The 25,426-nt window shown below is 31.3% G+C and overlaps 1 protein-coding gene across 1 annotated transcript in view; it reads right to left on the bottom strand.

Annotated features, from left to right (window-relative positions):
• The window catches only part of Doa (CDC like kinase darkener of apricot), a 93,740-nt gene that overhangs the window by 34,701 nt on the left and 33,613 nt on the right, over window positions 1-25,426 (bottom strand). The window lies entirely within an intron of this gene.

Genomic DNA, 25,426 nt, shown 5'->3' with positions numbered 1-25,426 from the left:
AAAACTGTATTATAAATTCTAACATACCACCTCCCACCACAAAAACTACTGAAGCCAACTAAAATTTAATGCTCTACTAAAAAAAAAGTTAAAAAAACATCCTAAGATGTATTATAGAAGATTTCGTGTATTGATTTGACGTATTTGTAATTTTATGAAATTATGAAACTCTATTCAAGTGTACACCTGGAACACTTTGAATGCTTTCATACAATTCATTTTTGTCAGTAATGTTTTTAAATTTTTTTTGTTTTGAGGAGAAAAACATTTTTTCGACATTAAATTTGGAAATATTAATATTGATTCTAAACAATACCCTAAATACCAATATTGATTAAAAAAAGAATCTATACCACCTTAAAAACAATCAAATTCTACATTTGGCAATGTAGTTGAGTTTAAGCTTTTGCAAGTCTAATCCGAATTTTTTTTATGAAATGATATCGTCAATTAAACTTAATACTGTTCAAATTCAAAAAAAGCACAAAAAGCACTAAATGAAAATGCCAGAAAGCACCAAGTTGGCGCTTTTTTTGAAAAGGCACTAAAAAGGCAATTTGGTGCCTTTTGGTGCTTTTAGCACTAAATTGGCGTCACTGATTTTAATTGGAAAGAATGACAACTTTTGGTAAATTTAAATAATATTAATCATACGCAATGTTGGCTACATGCCATATTGCGTATACGCTATGGGAAACGCTTTTAAATACAGTCCAGTATAACTTTAGCTTAGACCTTAATCGACATCAGTTGAAGAGCAAGGGCACACGGGAATCTTACTGATCCTAGATTGCTTGCAATGTCGACATCACACAAAAGAAGCCAGAGACGTAAAAAAGGCCCTCACTGGTCTTCGATTGCTTGGAAGAGTCGACATCGGACAGAAGTAGTCAGAGAAACTAATATGGGATATGATAGAGTGGCTTCATTAATATAGTATTAGGATAGACAATTCATTTTACTTTTATTTACTTTGCTTTGCAAAAAAATAATTATGTAAAATCTTTATCTCGGCCCTTTGGGATGAAAAGTTGCAAATTAAAATAAATAAATATAGATTTTGGCTTTCATTTTCTAATGCTACTAGTATATGTAAAATAATTTGATTCTTGTATTAATGACGCATATTTCCCTTGAATTGTTAAAGCAAAGGTCTTCAGATTTGGCAAATATATAGTTTTTCACATATTTTTTTTTGTATTTTTTTGTTGTAAAATTTGAACAAAGAAATTTGAATTAACATACATGTGTTCTAAGCTACTAATAATATTAAGTATTTGCAAAATGCAATTTATATCATGTATGTATGTATGTATATAGTAAGAGATTTTAGATATTCGTTAAGGCCACATGAATCATTATTAACACATTAAAGAAAAATACAATATGTTGCATTATAAGATATTGTGGTAAGAAACAAAATTTGTAAATTTATACAAAATGTTATTTAAATTAATTTTAATATTAAAGAAATAAAGGGTATTTCAATAAATTATATTACTTATACGTCTCTAGGTACTGGAAATAAAATAACGTATACGTACACTGAAAAAACAGTGAACCCACCCGGAAGAAAACTTTCCGTTAATTTCAGAAAATTTTGAATATTTGTAGAAAATTTTAACTAAACAGTATTACAAACGTTGGCATCACGCCGATGTCATAAAAATAGGTAAATATTTTTCGACAAATTCAAGAAAATTTATTAGACATAACTAGGGTTTTTCACTTGTTAAAGAAAATTTTGTAGTTTGAAGGAAAAACTTGGAGTTCAAAATTGCAAGAATGTCTTTAGTGACATACGAAGTTCATGATGGACGCATTTTTGGTAAAATTTACAAATTTAAAGAAATTCTGAACTATTTTGTGGGAGACACGAATTTAGTTTATCTTTATGCTTCATTTGAGTATATTTTTTTCCTCGGTTTTAGTTAAATTAACTAAAGTACACAAAAAATTATTAGAGTAAATGAAACTTTCTCCAAACATAATAATTCCATGAACTAAAATAAAGTTAAATTGGCTTTAGTGAAATAGAGAGTTCACTTTTTTTTGAGTGTAAACACCTATATACAAAAAAGTTAAAAAAAAAACTTCAAGGCTACTTTTACCATAGAATTTCTTGCGATAAACTGCCAGTGAATTGTTTTGCATATGGACACAAGGGTTTAATGAATTAGATTTTTTTTTTGGAATGTGATAGAGAGAACTATACTAGACTGTCTTGTTATTTTTAAGTAATTGACCTAACAAACCATATAGTAAAACTCGATATTTCTTTGAATAATATATTTTCTTGTGAACACAATTGTTTTTATATTGGTATATAAATAAAAACAAAAGAAAGCAATACCGCCAACAATAAGACAAAGAATACAATGAACTTTGCTAAGGCAAATGTATACGGAAAGAGGTAAAATATAAACAGGAATTTTAACCCCTTTTTCTTCTTTCAACCCATAATATCCTACAAAAGAAATTCATTATAAACATAAGCGCTTCATAAAAACATCACAATTTGGTCTGAAACAAAGAATACAATTATAGTAATTATTTTAAATTCAAATTAACGTTGCAAAGCGACAGTGAAAAGTAACGACGAGAATAAGAATGATATCTATATGTAGAGGAAAATAACAAAATCTGTGGTATTTTAGCTATGGTGCTACAACGCACCTTAGTCTAAAGAAAATCTGTAGTCACCATTTCCGCATTGACAAAATCAAAAGGCAATGAAACTAGAAGACAACATAAACAACTATGGGGGAAAAATACACCATATAGCCAAATTTGAAAAAACCAAAATAAAAAAAAAAAAATAAATTAAAGGTGAAAACTTCCTAATGTCGAAAAACCAAAAACTAAGAAAAAAGATGTGCAGCATATAAAATATTCGAATATTGGGCAACATATATATAAAGAGTGTGGTTTAGCAATTATAAATTTTGGTGAGGGAATGGAAGACAACGCCAACACACATAACCCGCCCAATATTTGCATTATTCGGTAGTACACATATAGATGATAACGCTATTCATTGCCTATAGTATGCTGCTGATGCAGCATCGACGCTAAAAGTCAATTGCCTTTACTGCTTTTTTTCTTTTTTATTTCTTATTCTGTAAAGACTCTCAAGAACCTTGAACTCTGCGGTCTGGGTCTGACAGAGGCAAAATAAAAAAAAAATCCAAGAAATCAAAATAAAGAGGCAATTAAATTTAATAAAAAACGCAATGAATTACCAAAACAATTAGTTGTAAAGAAAGAAGAGTCATAGGAATATCTCTTATACAAAATGTTCATATTTTTAAAGGGCCTGAAGCATCCTAAAGCTTTTTAGTTTTTCATAAGAGAAACGATCTAATTTCTTATTTTGATTAATCTCACTATAATCATATTAGTGATTTTGAGAGATACGAAGAGAAAATTTTGAGACAGTTAGTGTTGCCATAGATGCAAATAATCAAATTATTACGAACCTCAGAGAGAGAACGTATTAAGGGAGTAAGCATTTACAAAGAAGCAAATAATCCAAGAGAGGACGTATTGAGGCATCTTCCTCAGAGTTGACATAGAAGCAAATAATTGAAGAGAGAACGTATAGAGGTATCTACGTAAGAGGTGCTATAGAAACAATACAAAAAAAGTGTTCAATAGAAGAAAGTATTGAGAACTATATTTAAGAGTTGTCGTAGACACAAATAATAATTAACAGTTGCCATATTACCATATTACCGAAATTACCAAAAAAATCTGGTATCCATATTATATCTTACCAAATTTATATTATAAAATAGCAAAATTCAAGTATACATTCAGAAAATTGCGATTAAATTCCATCATATGGATAAATGTCACTTCTAACCACCGTTGAATTTTATGTGGACAAAAGTTCTTCTTGGATTCATGAATACATACAGACAATCATCGGAACGTCCATATTCTGATTATCGTAAATCGAATATGGACGTAATCGTTTGCCTATAGTTTCTTAGTTCTAATAAATATAAATTTAATTTTTATAGTTACAAATGTATTCAAATGGGAATAGGCTTGGTGTCCGAAAGTCGATGTTTTTGTTATATGAAAAATAAATTTTTGTTAAAACAAATTATCATCCATAGAAGAATATTTAATTTGCTATGGCTACGTACCCAAAGGGAAATTGGTGCAAATTGCCCCTAACACACCTATCACTGACTGATACCAGTGCTCCATTTTGTTGCCATTTTTAAATTTTTACATAATTTATTGATTTCTATACTCTTTTGATATTAAAATCTTATTGGATCTACCTATTTTCTGAAATACAATTATCAGAATAATATATTGTTCCATGTATTGCAAAGAGTTTCCTTTCTGGTGGAGTTTGTTCTAGACTAGTTCATGGGGACCTGTCTATGGGGCAATTTTACAAATTGTCATAGGACGTGTCCTTTGGAATGAGTCCAAGTCGTGTCTTAATGTGTAAATTTACTCCGTCAATGACAAACCCAAGTTACAGTGACCGGTCTCTTCCATACGTTTTGACCAGAACTAGGTATAGTGTATACACATCAGTGGCTAGTCATGTACCGGTCATGGTCCATTTCCCGTAGAGTACATCATGGACGCCATACGAAGATTTTGTCTTTACTTTAAAAAATTTGGTATTGATTCCGAGCCAAAGAAGCGGAGAATACAAGTAAGAATACTTGTAAGACACAATTCGGGGTTTGTGCACTTGCTTCTAGGAAGCAAATTTTAATTTTTCGCTTTTTCAGCTTTTTTTCTTCATATGCTATCAAAGTCCTTTAAAAACAAGTTAACGACGACTTTATTTTCCAAATTAAGACTCGACTTCTAGTAGAAACTATGCTGTGTTTCAAGTACAAAACGTCTTTAAAATAAAGTGTTGAAAAACACGTCCTATATTTGAACGATTTTTTGCTTTGTAGTCAAGATGCAAAAAGACAACAAATTTAAAGACAATTTCATTAAATTTAAAGATTTTTTCAAAATTATTAAAGTCAAGTTGACCTTAGCCCAAACATTTTTTCTTTCATGTTATGATATCCATTTTTAAATCAAATCACTTAATTATAAGGACAATACGACTTCATTGAAAAGTTTATCGACCTTTGGTCAAGGAAAACAACTTTATACTAGTGAAATGCGTCTCCTATGCTAAGCAAAATTTGCATTCGTATTTTAAAGACATGAAATCTTTGACCTCACGACAATATTTTTTTCAGTGTACACTGATTCATTCTTCTCTGAGGGTGGAATAGATTAAAAATTATCGGGTAGTGAATGATTTGGGTTTATATCATAAGTATAAACCAAATGTGGCCCCAAGGATTTATGTACCTTTGGTCCCACTTATTTTAGAAAAAAACAACTGAATTTCTGGGAGGTAGTTCAAAACAGATGTGAAGAGTTTCAAAACAATAAAGTTCGTTATATAGCATAATAAAGTTGGTTATATAATTTTTCAGCGGTGGATTATCCCACCTCAGTAATGCTGGTGACATTTCTGAGAGTTTCATAGTTTCTCTAAGTGGTTTCACTGAAATGTGGAACGCCGTTCGGACTCGGCTATAAAAAGGAGGTCCCTTGTCATTAAGCTTAACACGGAATCGGGCAGCACTCAGTGATAAGAAGTTCACCAATGTGGTATCACAATGGACTGAATAGTCCAAGTGAGCCTGATACATCGGGCTGCCACCTAACCTAGCATATAGTAAACCCAGAAAACGAAATGACTATTTGTAATAACTATTTCAGTTAATGTGACATCACATTTGAGTGATTGTCTTGATAAATCTCAAAAAATATCCGCCAATTATGACTCAACCCTATTTTTTATAAAGTTTTTTTTTTTTTTTAAAGTTATTTAATAAATTCCCTTGATTTTCAAAATCAGCGATTAAATGCTTAAAATTATAACTCTTCTAACATATAAATGGTAACACTATATAAATGAGCTCTCTCTCTCCTTTTCTCTCTCTCACAAACAACTCAACTTTTCATAGCTTTTGAAAGCTTTGAAATACGTTAAAATTCAAATATTGAAACATTTTCATATTTTTCTACATTCCATTTCGTATTTTAGCTATTGATTAATAAAGAAATCGCTTAAATCTTTCAAACATTAATCCAGCAAAAGAGAATTTCCCCAAGAGAATATGATAAAATATTCTCTCTGAGAATCGAGAGCGTGGGAGAGAATTTTGAATACATCATAAAATTGAGATAAATCAAACAACTTACAATATATATGCATGTATGTAAACACAATTGTATATATATATGAGAAGATATATACAAACAATTTTATGGCGGAATCAAAACATTTTTAGTTTCTTAAATCGATTTATTTTTAAAATGAAGCACACAAGTAAACTAATAGATTTTTGTTTTTTTAATTGAATTATTTTCGAAACAAGCGACATTTAAACAGAAACACTGACCGATTTTTAAGACGATTATTTTTTTAAATTAGATTTTTATGTAATTTGTATTTCAAAAGAATTGTGTGATCTAATTAAAACGAAATTTTAATTTGAATAAATTGTTTTTAAATATAAGCATCACTAAGAATTTGCAAAACCCGTTTTTAAGGCGATACATTTTTTATTATTTTTTTTAATATTTATTTGTATATCAAATGTATTTTCTTAGATTTTGTCAATTTTCATTTGAACACATGGTAATGCTAATCAGCCGGCCACAATGTTATATATTGAACACTTTTGATTTATTTAAATATTTTTGTATAACATTGCAATTTTTATTTATATAATTAACCAAAACCTTTGTTTTATATTTTGATTGTAATATTTAAAAGTGATCGTTTTTTCTTTTACAGAAACAAGAAACATTTGGTTACGCATCTATACCGAACAAGATGTAAACAATTTATGTTTAATTCAATAAGAGTTCGATTTAATCAAATGAAAAGTTCCTTCACGTTTGCCATGTTATCATGCAAAAATAATTTACCGATTTGTTTTTTTCTGCGGTTGTTGTAGCTTTTCGCGTTCACGTTGCTCTTGTTGTTGCTTTTCGAACTTTGGTTCGGGTCGCTCGCTTGGATTACGCCGAAATCTTTGCAACAGGCTATTGCAACCATCGGACAACAACTGTGTTACACTAACCGCAGTCGCACTACGCATATAACGGCGCTGTTGACGTGGTTGTTGTTGCGTTGCCGCCATGTCTGCAATAACATCTTTCTCTTCTTTCTCCAAATTGCTCTCGTTGTTATTATCTGTAGACGATGCTGTCTTGGCATTATCATCGCCATTTACCAAAGCTATGGCATCTTTAAGAGTAGCAAAAACATATGATCGTCTTCTTATGGGTTTGCCACCCGATGCAGAAGAGCTACCACCGCCAGCCAACTCTTCGGTAGTCTCTTCGATTTTAAGTTCATTAGACGAAGAGTTACTTCCGGGTTCTGGCTCTATTAATGTGGATCTCTTTTGCTCTTTAGTTGTTGATTCTTTATTAAGGAGAGGATTTTTTTCACTTTTTTCCCGTTGAAAACGATTGAGAAATGCTGTGGCCATATTTTTTTTTTTTTGTATTAAATATTTGAGGCACAAAAGTCTAAAGACAGATGTGTTAATAAATTCGGAAACGGGCGGGTATGATCGTCTGTCTGGCTGTTGGACTGGTGTTGTGTATTTATTAGAAATGTCTAAAACAATTCTAAAGAACCGCTAACTCAATGTTTTCTTTCATTCGTGGTTTTTTTTAGTTCGAAGTTTTGTTTACATTTTTTTTGTTGTATTTTTTTTATAGGGATCCTCTTGTAAAATGGAAATTACATTCAAAGTTCACATACTGTTGTAAAGGAATATTGTATTTTTAAGGGTTTTTAAAAGTAAATCACTTCCTTAATTCATATAACATTGTTTCGAAGAGAATATTGAAAATTTCAATATGTTTATACATACTTCATACCAAGAGAAGAGTACATGGAAAATGGTGCATTTTTTATTTTTATTAATTTACTTAAGAGTTTTGAATTTTTATTCATTTAACGATTAGGGGTATGTAATCAGACTTAAAAAATATATTTGTTAAGTAGGTTGTAAAGATCATGAGTCTTGATATTTTTTTTTTTCTTAAAAGTAAACCTTTAAAAAATATTTAATAGATCAATAAGGGCACAGCTTAAACAAATTATTTTTGTCCATATCGATAATCTATATAACCTACAAGGTGTATTAGGATACCTGCACTATTAGGAAATTCTCTAGAATCTGCAAATTATTCGTAAAGGAAAAATGTCATTTGTATAAATTTTTTAAAGCATAACATTTTTTTAAGATTCCTATTAATTGATAAGAAATATATGCGTAGCGCGGATGCTTTATTGCTGTCTATACTTCACTGGAATCCCATTGGAATCCATGTGTGCATTGCTTAATCAAAGTTATGTAATTTTCTTGACTAATTTCTTCATTACCAAAAAATGGAAGATTTTTAAAAGGATTATTTAATTGATATGCATTATCTATATAAGGAATATAATTGATATCTGTCTATAGTTGTATAAAGTGTAAATAGTTTGTATGTGTGCATTTTTAAAAATTAAAGGAAAAATAAAAGAAAATCAAAGTATCGATGTTCGTACTGATTACTCGAAAATTTTTGATTTGAATTTCGAATCATTTTAATGTGTTGAAATACATCGATGATTCGCATATGTGAGGACTATCAACCTCTCATAAAATTCAATTTTTGATTTGAATTCTTAATTGAATTGATATGGAAAAATTTAATTTCAAATTAATTGATATGGAAAATATGAACAGTGCAGATATTTTATTGAAATATAGACTGCAAGTAATTCAATATCCTATGCATGTGTGCAGGGCTTAGTCACAGATACACAAGTTTCTTCAAATATTTTTTTCTCTTTTTTTCTGTTACACTAATTGATATTGGATAACTATGTAAGGGTCATTCTTCGCCCAGGTCTATTGTCACTTTTAATGAAAATCGTTTGCATGTGTGCAAACCATATTCAATAGGACCTATGATTCCTGCATAGAAAAAAATTTCACGAAAATTTTTTCCAATTAAAATTTTAATTAAGTTTTAAAAAATATGCAATTAAAAATTTAAATGATTCAATTAATTTTTTAATTGAAATAAAAATCAATCACATTAATAGCATCAATTAATTTTTTAATTGGAACAATAAATTTTTTAATTGACTTTCAATTAATTTTTTAATTGATACTATCATTCTGTGATTTTTTTTTATTTTCCGTATTTCACATAAGCGTTTCTAAAAGAAGCGTTTTTAAAAAGTTACACTAATTTATATTGGATAACTATGTAAGGGTCATTCTTCGCCCAGGTCTATTATCACTTTTGATGAAAATCGTTTGCCTGTGTGCAAACCATATTCAATACGACCTACGATTCCTGCACAGAAAACAATTTCACGAAATTTTTTTCCAATTAAAATTTTAATTGAGTTTTAAAAAATATTCAATAAAAATTTAATTGATTCAACATTTTTTTAATTGAAATAAAAATCAATCACAAACATTAATAACATCAATTAATTTTTTAATTGGAACAATAAATTTTTTAATTGACTTTCAATTAATTTTTTAATTGATACTATCATTTCTGTGATTGAAGACATTTAAATTAAAAACTTAATTGGATCAATTAATTTCGTAATCAGAAAATCAGAAAAAAAATTTTGTGTGCGCGCCTACTGTGCGAGTATTACTCCAGCTTTCATGCAATTTTGGATGAAATTATTTGTTATACACATTTTGAATACCCCTAATTATTTTCCGTCAGAAAAAACCTCTCCCACAGTTTTGTTTTTCTGACTCTCTATCAGATAAAAAAGAATTGAAAAATTGTTTTATGCGACCAACTTGATACTTGTGGCGATTTTTTGCTTATAATTTTGTGGCTATGTGTTTCCCATGAAAACAATATGCTTTAGAAGTGTTAACATTTTATAATATTTTCATTATATAAACAAAACAAAAGTGCTAAGAATGAAAATATTTAAATTTTTCATCGATTATTAGGAAATGGAAAAATAGAATATAGGTAATGAAAGATTTATAAGCTGCAAGGTCAACCTAAAATTGTTGAAAACGTCCAGACAGCAATAAGTATCTGCTAAACTATGCTAGGTCATGAAAGATATAACAAAGATTGGTAATCATTGTTATAGAGTGATGAGCGATATCTTCTTTTGTCCAGTGACTTTTTATGACTTTGGGTAATAATCGAATAAGAGTGTGCCGACAAAGAGTAATTAGGATAATTTTTGTTTTCAAAGAAAATAGGTTTTGCTAAATATTTCTCAATAAAAACAAGTAAGGAAAGTCTAAAGTCGGGCGGGGCCGACTATATTATACCCTGCACCACTTTGTAGATCTAAATTTTCAAATGTGTTGGGGGCTATATATAAAGGTTTGTCCCAAATACATACATTTAACTATCACTCGATCTGGACAGAATTTGATAGACTTCTACAAAATCTATAGACTCAAAAACAAAAAAACACTGGCTTCTGGGACCGTATTAGTCCATATCGGGTGAAAGATATATATGGGAGCTATATCTAAATCTGAACCGATTTCTTCCAAAATCAATAGGATTCTATTCTGAGCCAAAATACATAATTGTGCCAAATTTGAAGTCGATCGGACTAAAACTGCGACCTAGACTTTGAACCACCGTGGTGCAATGGTTAGCATGCCCACCTTGCATACACAAGGTCGTGGGTTCGATTTCTGCTTCGACCAAACACCAAAAAAGTTTTTCAGCGGTGGATTATCCCACCTCAGTAATGCTGGTGACATTTCTGAGGGTTTTCAAAGCTTCTCTAAGTGGTTTCACTGCAATGTGGAACGGCGTTCGGACTCGGCTATAAAAAGGTCCCTTGTCATTGAGCTTACCATGGAATCGGGCAGCACTCAGTGATAAGAGAGAAGTTCACCAATGTGGTATCACAATGGACTGAATAGTCTAAGTAAGCCTGATACATCGGGCTGCCACCTAACCTAACCTAACCTAACCTAAACTCACCTAAACTTTGATTACAAAAATGTGTTCACGGGCAGACGGATATCGCTATATCGACTCAGGAGCCTAACCTGAGCATTTTTGCCAAAGACACCATGTGTCTATCTCGTCACCTTCTGGGTGTTGCAAACATATGCATAACTTATAATACCCTGTTGTGACGCAGGGTATAAAAATACATATTTAGAGGATTTTTGATTTTTTTATGTTATTTCATATTATTTATTTTTAATATTATTTATCGTAACTATTTAAATCTTGTGTTTGCCAGTGTCGTTATACCCTCATCTCTAAGTATTTATAATTTTTGTTGTTGTTGATATAAAACTTGACATGTAACATATTGTAGGAATATCGATTTTTATAGTTTATATCATTTAGTATTTTCATGATAAAACCTTGAACTCTATATCATTACATGTTTTTCTATAATGCGGTCATTAGCCTTTGGTTCTGATTGTTACCAATTTGGCTGATATCTTTCAACAACAGACAAAGCTATAAAACTTTTATTAAGCATCATCTTAATTAATATTACTTATACGCCAAACAGTTCAATATAAATAAAATCAAGTATACGCAAGGAACGTGTGTGCCGCCAATCTTGAAATCGAAATCTATATCGAAGTCGTAATTCATATTTAAAACGAAAAAGAATTAAAGAAATGGTGATTTAGATCTGAAAAGTTTGCGTTATAAAAAATAGTAAACCTAACCCATTTCTAAGATTGAAATATAAATGACAGAAAATGCTTGTTTGGAATTTGATAGAATTGATAAAAATCTTTAAAAAAAAAAAAAAAACTTCCCAAATATTATAACTATAAACAGTTTAATTTATATATTTTTTTATACTTTGGATTCTCTACGTTTTGTATACACTAAAACATTTTTAAACATGAACTATGTTTTGAAAATTGCAAAAGGAATGCAAACATTTCCCTCTGTGAATTTTTAGTCACAAAATCGTATAGTTTTCTGGTTTTCTTATAAACACAGGGCTCGACTACAGATGAAGGCGACCCATGTCTTCCGAAAAGGAAAGACATTCTAACAATAAATTAATATTACGAAATAAAAAAAAAGAATAGAATCGCTACAAACTAGGAATATGCCAAGGAATAAGACAAAATAAAAACATATAAATTTGTCATTTTGTATACTAACATCATACTACAATACAATACCAAACAATACAACACAATAAAAAAAATTAGAAAAAAAAAACGCAACCGAAAATTTATATTTGTTTTCTTTGTAAGCATCTTTATTTTAGGGATGCTTGTTTGTCTTTGGTTGCTTCAAGATATTTTCAGTGTTTGATTTAGAGGGTATTTCACTATGACAAAAATAGCATTTTTGTTCAAAATAAAATTGAAATTTTCATGTTTTTTTTTTTTTTTAATTTGAAATTTGTGGTATGGTTGTCTGGGTGTTTTTATTTCAGTTCTTTTGTTTTCTATGGGTATTCCGTAGAAAACTCATGAAAATGTTTGCGTCAATTATGGTTTTTGGCTATACTCCTCCACTTTTTTCGCTCTCTTTTGTTTTTAATTGTTGACAACTAATAGTAGATCGAGCATCATTGGCTCATAGCTGGGTATAAGCGTAAATGACAATATATTTGATTCTTATTAAAATATTAAGAAAAATCGAAAATGTCTTTGGGCGTAATTTATTTTGAAAGATATAAGAGCTATCAAAAGAGCAAATGAAAAAAAAAGAATGAACTGTGATATGATTTATAGCCCCAAGTTTTTTTCTATTTGGAACATTTTGGTGGATCAAGCGAAAATATTTATAGCTTTAACATCCTCACATATTGAGGATTAAGAAAAATGCAATTAGGAAAATTAATAAAATTGTATGGATATTTAAGATATTTTTAATAGAGCTAAATTATAGTAACCCCTTAATTTTTATAAACAAAATTAAAATATAAAACTTTATTTTTTTTCGGACGTAGTTATTTTCGAGAACATAGAGGATTAAACACCGGAATCTCGATCTATTCCAAATTTTCATTAATACTGGTGACATTCCTGACCAATGTCATCAACATCGCGAAACCATCTAAGGTGCTGGGCCCCGACGGAATTTCAATGCTAATGCTGAAGCATCTGGGAATAGTGGGAGTTGAGTACCTGACCAGACTCCTCAATTTGTCCTTGGAATCACTCATTATACCCGATGTCTGGAAGATGGGAAGAGTGATTCCACTACTGAAGCCAGGCAAAGATTCGAGTAAAGGTGAATCGTACAGACCGATATCCCTCCTCTCGCCAGTAGCCAAGACACTTGAGGCACTACTCCTCCCCAGCCTTGTGGAGAATTTTCCAGCTGCCCACCATCAACATGGATTCCGTAAGGTACACAGTACGACGACGGCCTTGCATGTCATTTCGACACATATAAATAGGGGACTTAATCAGCCCAAGCCGTGTCATAGGACGGTCCTCGGGCGCTTGACCTATCGAAAGCGTTCGATACGGTCAACCATGCCATATTATTCGAGGACATAGAGAACACGTCCCTACCGGCAAGAACGAAGCATTGGGTTCTGAATTATATGTGTGGACGCCAGTCGTACGTGGAATTCAGGGACAAGAAGTCAAAACCCCGTAGAGTTAAACAGGGAGTTCCCCAGGGCGGGGTGATATCTCCGGCACTGTTTAACCTCTATCTGTCCTCGATTCCACCCCCTCCTGACGGCGTCGAGATTGTGTCTTATGCGGGCGATTATCATGGCATCCGGGCCCAATATTGATGACATTTGCGACCGATTAAATGTCTACCTCGCAGTTACTTGGGGTGCGGACAAAGAAACCTTGTTAACTACATATAAGGCAATTGGCCGGTCAGTGGTAAACTATGCAGCGCCAGTGTGGACACCTCAAACGAGCGATATGCAGTGGAATAACATACAGACCTGTCAGAACGCTGCCCTTAGAACAGCAACAGGATGTCTCCGCAGTACACCCCTGGATCACCTTTATGCGGAGACCAAGATCATCCCAGAGCGTCGACACAACTACATGTTGCCATCGAAGTTGTCATCCGAATCACCATCTTGTGGATATACAACCTCCACCCAGGAATGTAAGGGTTGATCTTCACCTTCTAGAGCCAGAGATCCAGCGTTACAAAAGAGAGCCTCTAGATCAGGCAGCATAACAGGATTCATGAGGATAGTGTAGCTGAAGCGGTGAGAAGCTACAAGGTTAATCCTGTTCTCCGAGTCCGACCGCCCCCCATTGCACCGGAGGAGAGAGACCTCCCACGGCAGACAAGGGTAGTTTTGGGCCAAAACTTTTGGCCCAACTAAGATCAGGCAAGTGCAGCCGCCTTAATTCATACTTATCAGTGAATGATAGCAGCGTAGCTGACGTGTGTCCCATATGTAATCAATGGCCACATGACACTCGTCACCTTTTTGCTTGCCCAGCTAAGCCTACCCGTCTCACTACCAGATCACTCTGGACACACCTCATCCTTGTCGCAGAGTTCCTTGATCTGACTACCAGCTGAACTACACAAGCATAGAACAAAATGGATGAAACTACATTAAAAAATGTTACAACAACAACATGCCTGAGTGTTTCAAAGCTTCTTTAAATGGTTTCACCGCAATGTGAAACGCCGTTCGGACTCGGCTATAAAAAGGAGGTCCCTTGTCACTGAGCTAAACATGGAATGGGGCAGCATTCAGTGGTAAGAGAAAAGTTCACCCCTGTGGTATCACAATGGACTGAATAGTTAAAGTGAGCCCGAAATATCGGGCTACCACTATACCTAACCTAACAATAAGTATATGCTGTAGATGAAATGATATACGTTCTTTACTACGATAAATTATTGTCTCAATAGGGAATATAAAAAAATATTACTTATACGATCCCTAGTACAAGAATTAGTAATAAGTATACACTCCGTAGTACTCATATAATAACATATTGTTTTATGGAACGAAATTTAATACAAACAAATGGTATGGGTAATTTGTTTTTTTTTTTTTTCAATATCTTAGAGACATTTACTTAGTGTACAACTTTGAATAAAATTTCTTACAATGAGAAATATTGTCCACGTTACTAGCATTAGTAAAATTTTATTAATCTACTAAATTGTAGGAATTTTTTTTACATGATTCATTTCCTTTTTCAATAATGCATTATCTTTACAAAGATTTTAAAACTTTATTGCAAAAATGATTTTAAAAATAAATCTCTTTTAATATTTTCAAATTAATTGCCTACATGTCTGTCACTTTTGTTATTGTAAATTATTTCCACTTGGATGAAATTATTAACATTTTCGAATGCACAAAATCCCCAAAAACATGAATTGGATATTGCAATCTTATGGTGATCATTGAAAATTGCATCGGATGTAATGCATTTCAATTTTGTAAAGGCTTAAGTGGCCTATGCCAGTTTAAGTAATTTCCCAAAATTTCATTGAATATGCTTAATGGGTGGTAATTGATATTAAGATGTTTCATATACAAATACGCAATATCCACAACATGGAGCTCTGAAACAAAAGAGAACTATATTGGCAATTCACAAATCACCATTATTTACAAGGATGCATTACGAAATTCATGGAAAATTATAATTTAAGTCTTATTGAAATTAAAATGTAGATGTCATTTTGGAATTGTTGAAATAAATTCAATAATGCATTAGAAGTTATAAAATGAATTCAAGCTCAATGTTAAATTCTATTAATACACAAAATTGAGAACTATTATTAAATAAGTATACGCCCTAATGGTTTATAATTGACAACAAGTATACGTCCAATGAACTCAAAATCTCACATCAAAAAATATTTTAATAAAAGCATACCCACAAATACGAGAACATTTTATGAAATAACTGGTTGGCTGATAAGTCCCCGGTCTGACACATAGATGGCGTCGCTAGTATTAAATGCATATTATTGTGATATAGTACCAATCTTCAAATGATTCGTGTCAAAATTTGACGTCTGTAAGTCAATTAGTTTGTGAAATAGAGCGTCTTTTGTGAAGCAACTTTTGTTATTGTAAAAAAAAATGAAAAAAAGCATTTGACCAAAAACAACGTGTTGATGATTCTGAGCGGTGTTTGCAGCTGTTAACTCGTAATACACCCGAGTTTTTCCGTCGATATGTGACAATGGATGAAACATGGCTCCATTACTACACTCCTGAGTCCAATCGATAGTCGGCTGTGTGGACAGCTACCGGTAAACCGTCTCCGAAGCGTGGAAAGACTCAAAAGTCCGCTGGCAAATTAATGGCCTCTGTTTTTTGGGATGCGCATGGAATAATTTTTATCGATTATCTTGAGAAGGGAAAAACCATCAACAGTGACTATTATATGGCGTTATTGGAGCGTTTGAAGGTCGAAATCGCGGCAAAACGGCCCCATATGAAGAAGAAAAAAGTGTTGTTCCACCAAGACAACGCATCGTGCCACAAGTCATTGAGCACGATGGCAAAAATTCATGAATTGGGCTTCGAATTGCTTCCCCACCCACCGTATTCTCCACATCTGGCCCCCAGCGACTTTTTCTTGTTCTCAGACCTCAAAAGGATGCTCGCAGGGAAAATATTTGGCTGCAACGAAGAGGTGATCGCCGAAACTGAGGCATGTTTTGAGGCAAAACCGAAGGTATCAAAAAATTGGAAGGTCGTTATAATCGTTGTATCGCTCTTGAAGGGAATTATGTTGAATAAAAACGAATTTTGACAAAAAAAATGTGTTTTTCTTTGTTAGACCGGGGACTTATCAGCCAACCTGTTATCATAGCAAAATAATGAAATTAATGCAATAATTCAAGGTTTTTGTTCGGCCTGGTAAAAGCAAACACTCCTTCGAATTCTAATAAAATTCTTTCACAAATCATCATTCTTTACAAGGATGCATTAGAAAATTCATGGAACATTATAATTTAGTTTTTATTGATGTCATTTTGGAATTATTGGAATAATTTCAATAAAGCTTCAGAATTTATTTTATGAAACTAAATACAATGGTAAATTCTATTAGTTCACTAAATTGGTAGCCATTAAAAATAAGTATACACCGCAATGGTTTGCAATTAATAATAAGTATACGTCCCAATGTACTCTAATTAATAATAAGTATACGCACCGTAACGAGAAACAAATAAGTACACGCCTCAATGGTTTTATAATTAATAACAAGTATACGACCAATGCACTCTAATAAATAATAAGTATACGCATCGTAACGAGAAAATCTTAGAGCAGAAAATATTTTAATAAAAGCATACCCACAAATACGAGAAAATTTTAAGACTGACAAAATAAAGAAAATTAATAATTCAGATTTTATGTTCGACCTACTAAAGCAAACACTCCCAATTGGTACCAGTGCTCCTTCAAATTCTAATCAAATTTATTCACGTCAAAAATATCACCACAATATTTAAGAATTTGGTCAAAACCTACAAATTTTTAAAGAAATTAATATATTAAGCCATTTTGGAGGATTATTGAAAATGTTTAAGGTTTTAATTAAAATATTAATTATCCCAAAAACAGTTTTAATAAAATAATGTCTTGAGTTAATATTATTTTAGAACGATTTTTTTTAGCAAAATATTTATATTCATTCAAAAGAACTCCTTTTCCTTTTACAAAATATTTTTTTGATATATTATTTGTTCATTATTTTTCAGGCCGAGGAATGGAATATTCTGGAGGAAATTGGCACTGTCGATATCTACTTTTCATCGAGGTTCAAAAACAGCCGCATCCGCTCGGGGCAAACGCGGTGCCCACGTAGATATCCTAGGCATGTTTGTTGCACAAAAATAATTTGCGTAGTTAACAAAAGGCGACTTTGATCTTGGATCATTTCTATCTGGTACATTTTTAAAAACTTTCTCAAAATATTTTAATTTACAGTTAATTATCATTCGAGCTTTATGGACAAAGTAGATTAAGGAACTTGATCAATAGAGTATGTTTTCAAAATAGGTTTTCTAGATTTCACTTTCATTTCCGAATAAGTATACGCACCATGTAATACGTATACGCCCTTTAGTACAAAAATTAATTATAATTATACGCCCTAATGTACCTCAGATAATTTAATGAAAAACAAGGATGAAGTCAACACTATCACAATGGACTGAATAGTCTAAATGAGCCTGAATCTTAATCGGGCTGCCACTTTAACCTAACCTAAGTCAACACTTATTCGAAATTAAAATTAAGCAGTAGCGTGTTTTTCCTACAAAAATATCACACAATTTTCTAGCGACCCTCGTTTTTTAAAACACTTGGAAATTTCCGATTTAAAAATAAATAAAATTAAGAAATATGAATCTTCCTAGCCACTTAGATAAAAGAAGTGTGGGACATTTGAGCATTTTTTTTATTTTAAGTTAATTTCAATAAATCAAAGGCCAATGTAAAAAAAACAAAATTCTCGAAATTTTCAAATATACTTCAATGACAAGTTCATTAACGTTTTGTCAGTGAATTTTGTTAATACAAGAATTAAGGAAATGATTCATTTTTTAACAAATAAGAAGAAAAAAAAAAAACATTTTCTTTAGAAAATATTTATATAAGGTTGCAAATAATAACTCTCTTTAGATCACACACACACAGTAAATTTTAAAAATTCCAATTTTGCTTGAGGAAATTCTTAAATTGCATTAAACTTTTTCTTTGCTGGGGATTTGTTTAATTTCGGCCCCATGAATCACTTTTAAAAAATTCTAATTGCATTCTATAATAAATGGTTTATCTGATCTCATTTTAAATTCAACACTTTTGAAATTTTGAAAAAAAAAATATATATATATGTATTTTACTCTTTGGCAATGCAATTTAGGTGACACAGATTTCCGCACTAAATAGAGGTGAAAACTCATTATGAATTTACATTATTCGCTTCACTTTTCTTTGGGGGCGAATTCAAAAACAAAAATTGTTGTTAATATTTTCTGTATACAAATAAAATTTTATTTTTATGCACTTTTCCACGGTTGGAGATTTTTTTTTTTTCAATATATATTTACTTTAAAACGTTGGTTTCTTTATATTTTTTTCTTAACAAAAAAAAAAAAAAAAAAAAAAACGAAAACAAAGATATACAAAATTTATTTTCAATTAGCAATTTAATATTTTTAATATATTCTCTATATTTGACCAGTAACCGTAGTTTTTTGCGATTTTATTTTATCCCTGCCTTTCGTACTTATTTACGAATGTAGACACGTTTTACACAATACTAAAATCATAAAAATTTTTGTTTCGTTTTCATACTGAAATGAGATCAATTTTTGGCAAAAGAACAAAATATTCTTCATGTTTTCGTGTATATATTTGCAAAGGAAATCTCTTCTCTGGTAAATGATCATTAGAATTAGAATAGTGATTGTTGGGAGGGATATTTTCGAAAAGTGTTTGTGTGTGGTTCTCTTTGCCCTCTCTTAAGAAACAGAAAAAAAATACCTATGTGGCCAAATTAAGTTGAAAAGGGGTGTCTCTTAAATTGCATTGAAATTTCAAAATTAAATTAAAAACAATTTCAGCTATATAAAAATCTAACAAATTTTATTTATTAATGGAGTAGTCAACGAAGATGAAATTTTTATTTCAGCGAGAATTCATACAAAATGAAAATTTCGAAAAATATAATCGAATTATTTTTGAACAAAAGATTTTCATTGGCAAATAATTTTACAAATATTCCTAGAAGATAGATTATTGAAAATTAAATTGAGACTATCAAATGATATAAAATTTATAGATAATGTAAATTATTAATTAAAAAAAAAATGTTCTTTGAAGAATGTTCATGGACAATTTTCACATGAGATTATGTTTTATTTCGCAAAATGTTTAATTCATTTTTTTTCTCTTGATTCTCTTTAGGGTGTGTAAATCTCTTATAGTTGTACAAATGTTAGCCCTTTTAGAAAAAGAGAATCGTCTTTTACATTTCAAGGCCAATAGAATAATGGAAAAACTTTTTTTAGCCTATCAATAAAAGACAAAAATTCTAGAAAAACTATTTTCAATGGGATATATCGTTTTATTTGAAACAAAGTGACCCCTATAATCTAACTAAAAGATCTGTAAGATCACTGAACTGACCTTTTATATTTCAAAATAAAGACATGTCTATAATCTTTCTTTTTTGTGTTTGTTTATTATTCATTGATTGTTTTGGTTTTCTGTCATTTGTTTACTTATCTTTTGTTTCCTCCAAAAATATATTTCATGTAAATAAACTCTCCCTCACCTACCACAATGCGTGTGCCTTGACCTGATTTTCGGTGGAAAATGAAGAAATTGCATTCAGGCTAGAGAATATTTTCTATTTTTAAAATTAACAAAAGAAAATGTATATATTAACTAGAATTTAATGGGCTATGGGTGAATATAAAGAATAAATATAAAAGTGAATTGAGTATTGTGGTAAATATGTGTATATTAAGAAGAAATTGGTTTCCATACTCTGTGTGATGTGAAGTTAGAAAATGTATAAATCGAGGAGAGAGAATATACAAGTAATATTTATAGATAAGTAAATTTTGTACAGGATGTATTACAGTTATCCTATACAAAATTAACTTATCTATAAATATTACTTGTATATTCTCTCTCCTCGATTTATACATTTTCTAACTTCATTTTTTCCATTTATTGTTTCTCTAACATAAATTTCGATAATGAAGTTGTCCTTGTGCGACATATGTGGTTATTTAATATTTTCCCAGGTTGCGTATACTTATTAAAATTAATGTCACTATGGTAACGTATACATATTATTAATTTAAACCCCATAAATGAATGTTGATAAAAAATTATTACTACACACAATGCAAAAATATTGTACATATTATAACTATTAACAAATTTTTAGGTATGTATTTTCTACCATTAATTAAGAAAATGTAAAAATATATATATCTAAGAGTAACCGAATGGACTGAATAGTCTATGTGAGCCTGAATCTTAATAGGGCTGCCACTTTAACCTAACCGCAATAGTTTTACCACATTTTGTATTCTTTGAACAAAGTCATCCTAGTATCTTATAAGAGTAGAAGTATAAGTATTATTTAAGTTTTTAACATTTATTTTAGGTCAGGTTAGGTGGCATCCCGATGTATCAGGCTCACTTAGACTATTCAGTCCATTGTGATACCACATTGGTGAACTTCTCCCTTATCACTGAGTGCTGCCCGATGCCATGTTAAGCTCAATGACAAGGGACCTCCTTTTTATAGCCGAGTCCGTACGGCGTTCCACATTGCAGTGAAACCACTTAGAGAAGCTTTGAAACCCTCAGAAATGTCACCAGCATTACTGATATTGGATAATCCACCGCTGAAAAACTTTTTCGTGTTCGGTCGAAGCAGGAATCGACCTTGTGTATGCAAGGCGGACATGCTAACCATTGCACCACGGTGGTTCCCAACATTTATTTTAAAATAACTAAAATTATGTTAAGTGAAATGAATACTTTCTACCCAGCAAAAAAAGTGTCGCCAAAAAAGTAATTAAAATGTTCTTTTTGGATCCGGAAGTGGTGCAAAATTGACGCAGAAGCGATGAATTTAACATGGGCTTGTCATAGGACGGAAGTCCTCCACTTCAACAGCCGTTGCACTGAATTTGCATCACTTCTTTAGGTGTGATCCGAATTCAATGTTTTGGATGTAAATTAAAAAATTCTGTGATATTTTGTCAAATAAATAATTTTTATAATTTTTAATGGATTCTAACGCTTGTCGGAAACGTTTGACTTCAAATATTTTCAAAAATGCACAATTTTTCTAGAATGGATCTAGCATTTTTTTCGACAAAATTTAAATGATTTGTATCATTTTATGAATTCTTACTCTGTTTTTAAACTATTTGAAACAACAAAAGTCAAAATTACCCATGAAAAGTATGAAAAAACGAAGTTATAAAAAGTTGAATTAAAAGAACTTCCTGGGTAGTTAAAATAAAGAACATCATGGGGAGTGCATGTCTGGAAGTGCTTTTAATGTTGTGCCTTTGGAAGAACTTCCAAATTTTTTTGCTGGGCCAAGGCTGCGTATACCTATTGGTCGCGGTGACGTATAAGTAATATTAATAAACTACTTTTAAGAGTTTTTGTGAATTTTAAAAACTAAATTAACAAATTTACTAAAACGTTTAGTCGCTAGTATTAAATGCATATTATTTTTATATAGTACCAACCTTCAAATGATTGGTGTCAAAATTTGACGTCTGTAAGTCAATTAGTTTGTGAGATAGAGCGTCTTTTGTGAAGCTCTTTTGTTATTGTGAAAAAAATGGGAAAAAATGGAATTTCGTGTTTTGATAAAATACTGTTTTCTGAAAGGGAAAAATACGGTGGAAGACAAACTTGGCTTGATAATGAGTTTCCGGACTCAGCCCCAGGAAAATCAACAATAATTGATTGGTATGCAAAATTCAAGCGTGGTGAAATGAGCACGGAGGACGGTGAAGGCAGTGGACGCCCGAAAGAGGTGGTTACCGACGAAAACATCAAAAAAAACCATAAAATGATTTTGAATGACCGTGAAATGAAGTTGATCGAGATAGCCGAGGTCTTTGAGATATCAAATGAACGTGTTTGTCATATCATTCATCAATATTTGGATATGCGGAAGTTCTGTGCAAAATGGGTGCCGCGCGAGCTCACATTTGACCAAAAACAACAACGTGTTGATGATTCTGAGCGGTGTTTGCAGCTGTTAACTCGTAATACTCGCGAGTTTTTCCGTCGATATCTGACAATGGATGAAACATGGCTCCATCACTACACTCCTGAGTCCAATCGACAGTCGGCTGAGTGGACAGCGACCGGTGAACCGTCTCCGATGCGTGGAACAACGCAGAAGTCCGCTGGCAAAGTAATGGCCTTTGTTTTTTGGAATGCGCATGGAATAATTTTTATCGATTATCTTGAGAAGGGAAAAACATCAATAGTGACTGTTATATGGCGTTATTGGAGCGTTTGAAGGTCGAAATCGCGGCAAAACGGCCCCATATGAAGAAGAAAAAGTGTTGTTCCACCAAGACAACGCACGGTGCCACAAGTCATTGAGAACGATGGCAAAAATTCATGAATTGGGCTTCGAATTGCTTCCCCACCCATCGTATTCTCCAGAGCTGGCCCCCAGCGATTTTTTCTTGTTCTCAGACCTCAAAAGGATGCTGGCAGAGAAAAAATTTGGCTGCAATGAAGAGGTGATCGCCGAAACTGAGGCCTATTTTGAGGCAAAATCGAAGGAGTACTACCAAAATGGTATCAAAAAATTGGCCGAAACTGAGGCCTATTTTGAGGCAAAATCGAAGGAGTACTACCAAAATGGTATCAAAAAATTGGAAGATCGTTATAATCGTTGTATCGCTTTTGAAGGGAACTATGTTGAATAATAAAAACGAATTTTGACAAAAAAAATGTGTTTTTCTTTGTTAGACCGGGGACTAATCAGCCAACCTGTTATGTCCACGTAGTTGTAATGGTAAAAATATAAATAATATGAACTAAAATTTTTTATTATAGAAGATTAATATTACGAACACAAGAAAAAGTCATCAATAACTGCTACTGTCCATATTCATTTTCCCATAAATATTATCTTAAAAAATATATTCTTGAAATTTTTTATTAACTGATTTCAAAGTAAATTGTAGTCAGGTGTTACTATGTTCTGAACTATTTAAAAAAAAAAATCCGGTCAAAGTTAACCGGAAGAAAAATTATCCGCTATTTAAATTCTGTTGACAGTTAAAGTCTAATGAAGCTAAATAAAAATTATCTCTTAATAACGCTTAATTTGAATTAATTTTTTTTCTTTATTCATTTTTGAAATATTTTTTTTTTTTAATAAATTTTCAAATTTTAATACTTTTTCTTTATACTCTATATAATAAAAATCATCAACCAACAAAATGCTTAAAATTTTTCATTTTTATATTTTTTTGAAAGAACATTTCCATTAAAATTAAATTTTTAATAGCCGCAATATGACAGGGAAAATATCAAATAAATAATTAACCTGATTTTCATCAATGAACCCCAAAAGCAAACTAAATAAAATGAGCAAATCCATATGGAAATGCGTTTATTATAAATAAAAAAAATGAGTGACATTATTGCCCCTTAATGGAAATATTTCTTGAATGAAATCCACCAAGTGTTCACGTCAAAATATAAAAAAAAAAAAAAACAAAACGCACACACACAAACACAAAATTCAAATATAATTTAGCCAATACACATCTATGGCAATAGCAAATAAAAATAAATTTGGCGAATTTTAGCCAAGAGCCTAAAAGTAGGCTACAGTTTTTTGTCGTATTTTTTTTAACTCGCAATGGAATTGCTTTCAATTGAAAGATTTCATATGAACAGGTAAATGAATTTTGCTCATAGGCAGTATATTTGGAAAAGGAAATTGAAATTAATGTTTGTTAAATTTTTTATAATATATTTTATTTATTTTTTTATATAATTTAGAAAATTATTTAAAATTAGCTTTGAGCAGAATTATTCAACAGAGAATTTCGCTAGTCAATCACAAATATCAAACAAAAATAAAATATTAATGATCTGTAAATTACTCAGTAACAATTTAACCCTTTCACTACCAAAATGAAACGAATGTTAAAACACTTTAATTTTTCTTCTTTTTTACTTCTAGAAAAAATTTGTAATTTTGAGAACCTTCCTCAATCAAGAGATATATGAGTTTGTTCTGAAAACTTGATTCTTTAAGTGCGACTAAATAGCCGAAAATAGACGCTATTTGGTCTAAAATATCTATCGAAATCTGAGAAAAAAAATTCACAAAAAGAATCCGAAATAATATAAGCTATAGTTTTTCTATAAATGTCCATTTATAAAATTTATATAAATACATTTTATAAAAATACATTTTAGTGCCCACCTCCTATATGGAATATGTTTATAGCTGATTTCGAATAAAATCTCTACTTTAAAATAACTTCGAGAAATAAATCGAAAGTGGGGAAATAGAGTTTGTTGTCGTTTTCGAATGTCCTCCTAAGTGGACAACGGTAGTCAAAGGGTTAAATGTATTGCATGGTAGATAAGACTGAATCTTTTCTTCACCTAATGGGGTGGGACCTCCTTATAGCGGAGTCTTTAAAAACTTGAAAGTAATTTTTGTTGTAGTCTGGGATTGATTCTATGGTATACTTATGATTAAATAGAAATATAACTTATAAATTAAAAAAATCCGAAACTTCTCCAATTCTGCAGAATGAGAAAACTAATATTTTGTTTAGGCGGCATTATTTGAAAAATCAACAAACGGAACTTTCACTTGTGCTCAAAATTTTT

The sequence above is a fragment of the Haematobia irritans genome, chromosome 1 (genome assembly GCF_050003625.1).
Source record: "Haematobia irritans isolate KBUSLIRL chromosome 1, ASM5000362v1, whole genome shotgun sequence".
In the NCBI taxonomy this organism is placed as follows: domain Eukaryota; kingdom Metazoa; phylum Arthropoda; class Insecta; order Diptera; family Muscidae; genus Haematobia; species Haematobia irritans.
This window is presented reverse-complemented; position numbering and strand designations above follow the sequence as displayed.